The sequence below is a fragment of the Mastomys coucha genome, unplaced genomic scaffold, assembly GCF_008632895.1.
Source record: "Mastomys coucha isolate ucsf_1 unplaced genomic scaffold, UCSF_Mcou_1 pScaffold6, whole genome shotgun sequence".
NCBI classification, from domain to species: domain Eukaryota; kingdom Metazoa; phylum Chordata; class Mammalia; order Rodentia; family Muridae; genus Mastomys; species Mastomys coucha.
Window position 1 is genome coordinate 120,247,638 of NW_022196912.1, and position 10,489 is coordinate 120,258,126.

Genomic DNA, 10,489 nt, shown 5'->3' on the forward strand with positions numbered 1-10,489 from the left:
TGGCCCCGTGGCCTCGGAAGTAACCCCCATGATTGCCTTCTTTGCTGATTGTGATGCAGGCCCCAGAGCTTTCAGAAGTTGGATCTGAGCTTGCAGTCTGGGTCTGAGTAACTCTGAGACTCATCTCCCCTCCTCCCCACTGAGTGCTTCAGGGCCCTAGTCAATGGGCCATGGCCAAAAGTTTGTAACATCTTTTTTTCCTATTACTATGTATTTTGTTTAATCAAATGTAATGAGGTTTGTGGAGGCAGTAAACTGAAGTTATTTTCAAGTTGAAACTGTATTTAGCACCGTTAATTGATTCAGTCTAGTTAGTTGAAGAGAGCAGCGGCTGTTTCCCCGGTACAGGGAAATTGAGTTTCTCATAAAACAGCCAACCACTGTCCTAACAGTGTAGCACACACACAGGCATTTCAAGTCCTCTCCTGTTGTTGACTCTGCCTTGCTGCAGAGTGACTGAAGGCGGCTCAGGTAATCCTTGCAGTCTTCAGGCCTGGCTATCATGAAGAGATAACTCCGACTGTGGAGTATGCTGGAGAAACCCCTGACCCCACGGTCTTGCTAGCTGGAGACTGGATGGTGTTTTTGCCACCCAAACAGGGACTCAAGGCTTAGGTAGAAGTAGAAATGAATGACCAAGTCTATGAAGTATCGTTTCTACCCATAGCCCAGGGTTCTCTCAGAGGATGGTGATGAAATAAAAGTGGTTATGAATATTCATCAGCTCCTTCCAAGGGACATAGAGTCAAACTCCTCTGCCCTTGACCTTTGTTGGAGGTTGAGGTGGAAGCTTAGTGACTTGGGTAAAATTTTACAATGAGGTGGAAGTGATGACCTAAGATTTGAGAGAACAAGTTGTCAGAGGTTTTGCCGCTCTGTCCTGGCCTTGTGGGACCCAGGTGTCTAGCTGTAGCCTTTGGAAAGAGAGATGTTGTGTCCTCATGTGATAGATGCAGAAGGACCAAAAGGGTCGTTGAGCCCTTTGAGCCCCTTTACAGGGGAACTTGGTTCTTCCTTGCAAAACCTGACTTCATGCTCCTCTTTCTGGTGTACTGCAGTGTTGGGAGCAAGTTGCGATGTGAGCTGAGGAGGGGATCCTGCTATACAAAGCGCAGTGATCAAGTTAGAGACCTGGAGGAGCTTCTGGAGCCTTTGATCCACACAAGTTTCTGAGGTTGTTTCTGGAATGAAATGCTAAATGGTGGGTCTTGAGGAGCAGTTGCCTGCCTCAGACAATGGATGGACAAGGATGGAGCTACTGCTCTACCCACTTCCTACCAACATGCCTCCTTGCAACAATTTTGGGATGTCTCAGGGGCCCATGTATGGCATTTGTTATTAGAAGGCTTGTCTCCAGAGAGTTGGTCCTTTGTCCCCTATTTCTTTGGTGTGCTCCCTAACATTAGGAATGTGCCCTATCCCTAGTAGCCACACCTTGAATTCTGTATTATTTATGTGCAATGATGGTTCATACCCTGTCCCACTCCCACTCCTTGCTCTATTGGCTTCTAACAGATGTGTCCATTTCTCCATAATGGCAGGCTTACATAGCTGGATTCTGGACTAGGACAGAAGGATCCTGAATATAGTACCTAATACCTGGTAGGCTCTGTACACATAGTAGGTACATAGTGAATATAGGCCGAGTGAGAGACTGATAAAGTGGCTATAGATTTCCTTGTTTCCTAAGATAGCCAGTAGGCCTAAGGTTCTGCCTCACGGCCCACATTATACTTAATGCGGTCACATGGAATGCTGTAATTTATGAACTGACAGGCCAGTCTGATGATTAAGGCAAGATCCACGGTGCTGAAGTCCTGTGGTCAAGTGTTGGCTTCTTTCTCTTTTGGATTGGGATGATCCAATTACACAATAAGATGCAAGATTCTAGGGTCCCCATAGCTGGAGAATATATTATAGCAGTATCTACCAGAGGTGTGTGAGGATCAGAAGTCCTCATGCAGGGGCACAGTCACTGTCCCTATGATGGAAACAAATTGACCTATGTTGACATGGCAGAGTGAGACAGACCATGGCTATCACCCAGTCTCCTCCCAAAATAAAAACTCCTTACTCCTTACCTTTGATAAGACTCAAATCAACTTCTATAAATGTCTCTCAAAGTCTAGCCATAGATGCTATACTCTTATATGTTCTCTGGGTCTACTCACCAACCCTAAATTGAGCTATGGAGGCCAGCAGAGAGGAGCCAGAGCCTGTTGATATCCTAGGGCATCTACCTGTTACAGAACACGGACGGCCCCAGCAGCCTGCTTGTCTCAGAACTCTGATGGGGAAGGATGTGTACCCTCACTCATGGACGCATGGGTGAATCCCAGATGCCCAGGCAGGAACCAGAGGTAGAGTCCAGTCTTTTGGTAACTCAAGGTGCTGAGATCCGTTGGTATTTGGAAACACTTGCCTGTTCTTTGCATTATGAAGTCTAACATTTAACGACTCCAAAGTCACGATTTATTAGTCCAGGGGTCTCGGGGAGCTTGGAAGCCCTGGTGGCACATAGAGAAGGTTGCCTTTAGGAGTATGGATCTGAGGAGAGGTTTGCTGTGAAGTAGAAATTCTTCAGGCTGTCCCGAGCCTCTGGGACTAGACTGTCTGCAGAGCCACTGCGGGTTTCCGGAGAGCGCAGCTCTGCCCTTCGTCTCCTGAACAGTTCAGGACAGCAGGTTTCTGGTTCGCAGGAACATTGAGTTATGGAATAGTCTGGGTCTTTCTTTCGTTGACTGCCTTGGTCAGCAGATGCATTCCAACTCCATTTTCAGGGGATGGCTATGGGCTTACCTTGTGGCCCTCCTCCCGTGGGACCTTAGTCCCATGATAGGGCTGATGCTTTGAACTTGGAAAGTCCTAATTGACCTGGAAAGCTGACTTTCTTTAAAATCACTATTTCTTTCTTCTTCTTCTCCTACTACTCTTCCTCCTTCCTTTCCTGCTTCCTCCTCCTCCTCTTTTGAAAACTTACTTTAAAGTGTGTGTAAGTGTGTGTGTGTGTGTGTGTGTGTGTGTGAGTGTGAATACAGATGTTCATGGAACCAGAGGCATTGGGTTTTCCTAGAGCGGTGGTGATGTTTCCTGTTGTGAGCCATCTCATCTAAATGCTGGTAACTGCACTTTGGTCCTCTGCAGGAGCCTTGCATGTTCTTAACCAGTGTGCCATTTCTTCAGCTCCATTTCTTAACTTCTTATTCAAATATAAATAAAACCGCATATCTGGGTATTCCATGAAGCAAGAGAGAGAATGGAATCTTAAAATAAATTTAAAACTTGCCACAGTAATATGACATTATTAAATATTTTGTAAAACAGAGAGAAAGAAGGAAAAGGTCACCCAAAAACACTGGGCAGTGGGAGACCCAAGACACTGGGCAGTGGGAGACCCAGGGCATGCTGTCTGGTTCTACTGCCCCTGTGCCTTCTGCTGATAGAGTATGGTCCAGTTCCACATGTCTGCTGGCCCTTGTGTTTTTCTTTTGTCTTTAAATTAATTTATTAATTTGCTTAACATCCCAATATCAGTCCCCTTTCCTTCCACTACCTCCTCACTCAAATTCTCCTCCTAGTCCCCCCTCCCCTTCCTTTCTGAGAAGGGGGAGACCTCCTTCCCCCATCACTCCCCCCTCCTCTGGCTCATTAAGTCACTTTGGGACTAGTTGAATCCTCTCCCACTGAGACCAGAAGAAGCAGCCTAGTGAGGGGAACTAGATCCAGAGGGAGGCAACAGATCCAAGGATAGCCCGTGCTGCAGTTGTTGGGGGACTGCATGGAGAACAAGCAACATTTCTGCTACACATGTGTGAGGTGCCTAGGTCCAGCCCACGCTCATGCTCTTGCTGGAGGTTCGGTCTCTGGGAGCCCCCAAGGGTCCAGGTTACCCTATTGGTCTTCCTGTGATGTCCCTGTCCTCTGCAGGTCCCTCAATCCTTCCCCCAATTCTTCCACAAGACTCCGGAGCTCCATCTAATATTTGTTTGTGGTTCTTTGCATTGGCTGCTAGGCGGGGCCTCTCAGAGGACACTTATGCTAGGCTCTGTCTGCAAGCATAGCAGAGTATTATTAATCGTGTCAGGGGTTGGCTCTTGCCCATGGGATGGGTTTCAACTTGGGTCAGGCATTGGTTGGCCATTCCCTCCATCTCTTCTCTATCTTTGTCCTGCACATCTTGAAGACAGGATACATTTTGGGTCAAAAGTTTTATGGTGGGTGGGTGTCCTTATCCTTCCACTGAGAGTCCTGCCTGGCTTCAGGAGGTGGCCACTTCAGGATCCATATCCCCTACTACTAGGAGTCTCAGCTAGAGTCATTCACATAGACACCCTGGAGCTTTCCCCCCAGCCCCATTCCAGATCTCTGGCATACCCTAGAGATACCCCTCCCCCCACCAATTTCTTCTCTCTTTCCCCTGCTCTCCCTACTTAATCCCCTGCCACCCTGCTCCCCTCCCCCTTCCTTCTCCCACCTAGTTCCCTTCCTCCATGAATATATGAGTGACCCCAAAAATTCTGCCAGAGAACTCCTACAGCTGATAAACACCTTCAGCAAAGTGGCTGGATATAAAATTAACTCAAATTAATCATCCCAGGAGCTGGAGAGATGGCTCAGAGTTTAAGAGCACTGGCTGTTCTTCCAGAGGTCCTGAGTTCAATTTCCAGCAACCTCATGGTGGTTCACAACCATCTGTAATGGGATTTGATGCCCTCTTCTGGTGGGTGTGAAGATAGAGACAGTGTGTTCAAATAAAATAAATAAATGAATTAAAAAAAAATCACCCCTGCTTTATATAAATGATAAAAAAAGCTGAGAAAAAGTTAGGAAAACAACACCCTTCACAACAGACACAAATAATATAAACTATGTTGTTGTAACTCGAACCAAGCCAGTGAAAGATCTGTGTGACAAGAACTTCGAGTCTCTGAAGAAAGAAATTGAAGAAGATATCAGAAGATGGAAAGATCCTCATGTTCATGAATTGGCAGGATTAACATAGTGAAAATGGCCATCTTACCAAAAGCAATCTCCAGATTCAACACAATCCAACATGTTTCTTTGCAGACCTTGAAAGAATATCATATGGTAAAACAAAAAACCCAGGATAGCAAAAACATCCCTCAACAATAAAAGAACTTCCGGAGGTGTCAGCATCCCTGACCTCACGTTGCACTAGAGAGCAATAGTGACAAAAATTGCATGGCATTGGTATAGGAACAGACAGGTCCATGAATGAAATTGAATCGAAGACCCAGAAATAAACCCACACACCTACGGACACTTGACTTTTGACAAAGAAGCAAAACCCTATAATGGAGAAGGAAGTGTACCTTATGTTTCTTCTAGAAGATGGACTGTGGTTTGACCTGTGATGCATGCCTGGACCTAGTTGTGATGTGACAGAAGTGTGAGGGGGTCTGAGAGCTCACTGTATGTGACATCATGTGACTCAGGTGGAGATTTCGTCTTTGAGCTTCAGTAACCTGGAAAAGGAAAGAAGTCTGCTCCATTTCCTAGTAGCTCTGCACCAACACAGCTCAGGAGAAAGGTGCACAGGCAGTGGAGACTGGCTCTGGAGCAGCAAGCCTCTTCTGGGAGGAGGAACCTCCTACCCCATCAGAAAAGGGAAAGTGTGTGTGTGTGTGTGTGTGTGTGTGTGTGAGTGAGTGTGCGCGCGTGCGCACCCGTGTGTGCCTGTGCACATGTGTGTGCGGGCGCGTGTGTGCATGCATGTGCGTGTGTGTGTGTGTGTGTGTGTGTATGATGGCTATGAAAGTTTCTTATGAAACTAATTTGTTTCCATAATTAATATATGTTAAACAAAACAGTTTTAGATATAGAGAAGAAAACTGAGAGGTTTGGTGGTGCCTGGCCATAATCCCAGTAGTTTAGAGATGGAGGCAGGATGATCAGGCGTTCAAGAGGGTATTCTCTTCAGCTTCACAGCCAGAGTGAGTGCCTGGGCCAGGCTGGGATGTGGGAGGCTCTGTCTCAATTAAAACTAAAGGAAGAGAGTAAAAGGTGGAGGAGAAATCCAAAACTGAAGAAGTTCAACGTCAGCACTCAGAGGAGGTAACATCAAGGGGCCGACCGGCGGCGAACAAGGGCCTCATGTTACTCTGTCTGCTTCCTTCCCTTGCCGCCATCTCTCCTTCAGACTATAAGGCACCCCCCCCCCCCCGCAACATTCTAATTTGAGAAGAACTGCAGCAGTGACCAGTTTGGCCAGAAGAAAGATACTCAAGGCTTTTATTTTCAAAGCTGTGTTCCTTGGCTTTGGAGACTGTTTCTTTTGAGCATTGTCTATTCAGATCAGCTGCTGGCTTTAATTGGATTGCTTTTGTGCATGCGTGTGTGTGTGTGTGTGTGTGTGTGTGTGTGTGTGTGTGTGTGTGTTGAGTTTCTTCTGTATTCTGGACATCAGCTGTCTGTCAGATGAATAGCTGGTGCCTTCTCTCCATGCTGTGTTTGTTTCCTGTGCTGTGTGCAAGCCTTTTGATTTATCTAAATGCATTGATCTGCTCTTGTTTCTGTTTCTTGTGTTTTTGGGGTCACGGCCAAAGACTCATGTTTGTACCGAGGTCTCTCTCTAATGGTGTCATTGTTTGGCGTGTCTCCTTCAGGCCTTGTGGAGTTGATTTTTATGGTGAGTGAGATGATCTCATGTTCTAACTTTTATACACACACACACACACACACACACACACACACACACACACACACGCTCTAGGTGTATGGAAGTGTCATAGTAAAGGCCATCAAGTACGTACTACCAATTCATATTATTCATCAGATTTCACCAAGTCTGACAATTAGATGAAAACCCTCTCCATCACTAAGACACAGGAGGACTGTTGGTGCCTCCACAGATGAGGACATTAAGAGAGCACTTTCAGCTGAGAAACCCTGATCAGCAGGCACCGTCATCATCAGCGCTACTCAAGTGCCATCAGTTGCATAATGGTGGGTCAGCAGAGAACATTCTCTAAATCGATTTCAAAGGCAGTGGCCAATTCTGAGTTTACATATTCTTCTCATCAAAATCCCGTCATCTGTCCTTTTATTATCTATCAATTTATCCTGTCCGCCTATGTACCTATTCATTTGTCTGTACATTTTTATCTATCTCTATCTCTGTCCATCATCTATCATCTATCTTCAATCTATCTATCTATCTATCTATCTATCTATCTATCTATCTATCTATCTATCATCTATCTATTCATCCCACCAGTTTGCCTGTTCACAATTTTGCAGTCCAATCCTCTGTCCATTGAAACTGTATGGAAAAGTTCCAACAGAGCCCAGACTAAGTTTCAAAGCAAAGCCATAAGCTGTGAAGCCACGGCAACCTCCAAGCAACCACTTGACTGTCGGCCTTGAGCTTGGTGAGCTCACTGGATGCATCTTCACAAGGGCCCTGCCCGATCAGACAGAAAAATTAAGGCACAGCAAGTTTAGGTATTTTGCCAAGGTGGCTCAGCTGGCAGGTAGTGGAGTTGAGCTTTGTAGCCTAGCTGTGTTTTCCGGTGTCCAACATGTTAGTGACTGGCCACCTTCAAGGTTCCATTCCCATTTTATACACAGAGACTGGCTCATCCCGAAGGTCTTTGAGATTCCCTCCAAGGTCACACAGCAAGTGAAGACCATACCAACTTTCCTGGAGCCAGTTTCCTACCTTGCTTGGACTGGAAATCTCCTAGCAATGACCTTCCTCAGTGAAGACGGTGCTGCCTGCTACTGAGTCTAGCTCTCTGGATGGAAACTGCCCAGTATTCGGATGTTGATTCTGCTAGTGCTCATCTTCAGGGGCATCATCTCTTCTCAGAACAGGTTTGATACTAAAGCCTGTGGCGCCTGCCTCATCCTCAGCACTGAGCGAGTCAGAGAAATAAAAAGGCTCCTTGTAGCATGTGAGTTCAGGGAACTCACACCAGCTTCCAGAAATGGCTGCTTCTGGATGCTATCTCTGCAGCCAGGAGCTAAGGGTTGCTCTGTTTCTTCCATGGTCTCCCCTCCCCACCCCAGGCTCCCCAGGCTTTGTGCATCAGACACTTCAGCATGACGGGCAGTTCTTGGTGTAGTCAAAGGCAGCAGCAAGACTTTGGGCACTGATGTACGACTGTTTCTGACCGTGGCTGACAGTGGCCCACTTGTTGGTTAACCTTGAGTAAGCGTCTCAGCCTATACATTCCCATGAGGTCTATTTCTTGAGAACTGGGGTGATGGGACCGGAGTCCGTACTAGTTAGAACCAGTAGTTGAAGAACTGATATACGTGGGATCTGTCCCTTTATAGGACTACGACACAACTACTTCAGAGGGGTTGCTTGCTTGAGCTGTTCAGTCCTTAAATATGCATGACCAGAGATCCCTTAAAACCATGATTATTGGGGCCCATTCCTCTCCTGCACACGCAAGGTACCTGGCCCGGAACCAGCGTTCGCTCACTAGGTATTACTGTTACTGCTACTGTTGTTGTTACTGTTGTTGTGCTGTGAATTCAGAGAGTATTTCAAGTCTGCTGGGGAGCTAAGGAGCCAAATGGGAGTGCCAGAGGCAGCTATGGGATCCTCTCTCTTGATGAAGTGTCATTAAGAGATGCCATTGATGGTATTGGCAGCATCATTATGAAGTCTGTTGGTGGTGGTAATAAGGCTGGCACATTTGGAATGCAGAATGACACTTCTCAAGACAGTGGCAGAGCTTAGCCTGGTGCTGCCGTGCCAGGATGTGGCTCGGGAACTAGGAAGGGCTGTGTGCCTGAGAAAGCAGGGTCTGAAGGGCCAAATGCCCACCTTTGCCAGGGTCTGCTCAGACTTCTTTGCCTCTAAGACTCAGTTTCCCATCCCTGTTTGACAGAGTCAGCACAGTAATGTATCAGCCCTCTGGTATCTACATCCTGGAGGGTCGGAATTCTGATCAGCAGATAAATGGAAGAAGTAGGAAACTGTAACGGAAGGTGCCAGGTGGGAGGTGATAATGGAGATGCCCATGCAGTATGGGCTTTGCAGAAGGGATTCTGGGAAGACTTTGCCATACTTCGGTGAAAGATGGAAGTCGTGAGCCAAGACAGTTAGTAAGGGATGGTGGGGGAAGAGGTGGGTGTCACCACTGCCTGAAACATTTAGAACCTGTCTGCATTGATGGCGCAAACATCTCCCATGGACTTGAAGGGGAAAGCAAGAGGTAACAGAAAGAGCCAGGCAAAGACTTTTAGAACCTCCATGCTTGATGGTTTGGGATAATCCAGACCCCAGGTCATCTATCAAATGAATGAGCGCTCAGCTCCATCTGTAGGCAGGAACCCGCCTTCTAGTATCTTGCAGCAGCAGCTTTTAGAATCCCAAAGTGTCTGTGGCCTGTCTGTCGTTCTCCCATCTTTTCTCCTTGCCTGGTATCCTTCCTGCCTTTCAAATAATATTGATAGCACGACTTCCTTGTGTTGGACACTGGTCTTGGAGTGGAATCATCCTGAAGGTCTATTGGTTTGCTGCTCTTTGGCTTCCTGCATGGAAGCCACTGGTTGGGGTCTGTCTCTGCCACACTCGTTCCAGACAATGTCTGAAAATGTGAAACAGACAAAGGTCTAACTGTCCAGCAAACATGATTCCACGGCGACAACATTTGATTTTTAAATGGGAACCAATTTCTAATAGTGGTGTTTAAGCCTGATCCCGTTCATCCCCCTGCCACCAAGAAGCCTGTCACTCAGCTCGCTCCGCTTTCTGAGTCTTTTATCTGATTCAAGTGTGCCTGTACCTAGGGAGTAGGCTTGCACTCAAAATGTAAATAGGTAGGTTACTCTCCCTCTTAAAGCTATTACTGTGTCGATAGATGTCTGGTTACGGTTGAGGGTCTGTCAGCATTTACATTCGCAGCCTTATTTTCCAAGGCTTAAAATGCCATTAAAATCTGTTCAACTTGGTTGTTCAAATGGCCAAATTATCCAAATTTATTTTAGAAGCCTATTTGGTTCCTCAGTCATCAGGGAGCACACATGCACATATGCACACATATTCACACTCACAGGCATGTTTGTGCACATGCATGCACACATACACACACATGTACACACACACACACGTACACACACACATACACACACTATTACAGTTTCTTGAGCTTTGAACTCTAGGCAATATCTCCAAGGCCACACAGCTGTCAGCTTGCCTGGCTCTTAGTGTCATTGGTCATTGTGAGTGTTCACTGCGGAAGTCCCGTGTACGTACGCAGAGGCAGATGTTACTCTAAGGAAAGAGGGTACGTTAGACTATTATCATTGCAGTCCACATCTTCAGCTTTTTGAAGAGAGAAGAAGGGAAGGGGAAAGATGGGAAAAATTTATGTGGTACCGAGCTGCATATGAAGTAGGAGGGAGGTAGCTGAAGGAGTGAAAGAAATGCACAGCAGGGGAGACAATGGAGAGAGAGGAGGAGAGAGGAGAGAGAGAGAGAGAGAGAGAGAGAGAGAGAGAGAGAGAGAGA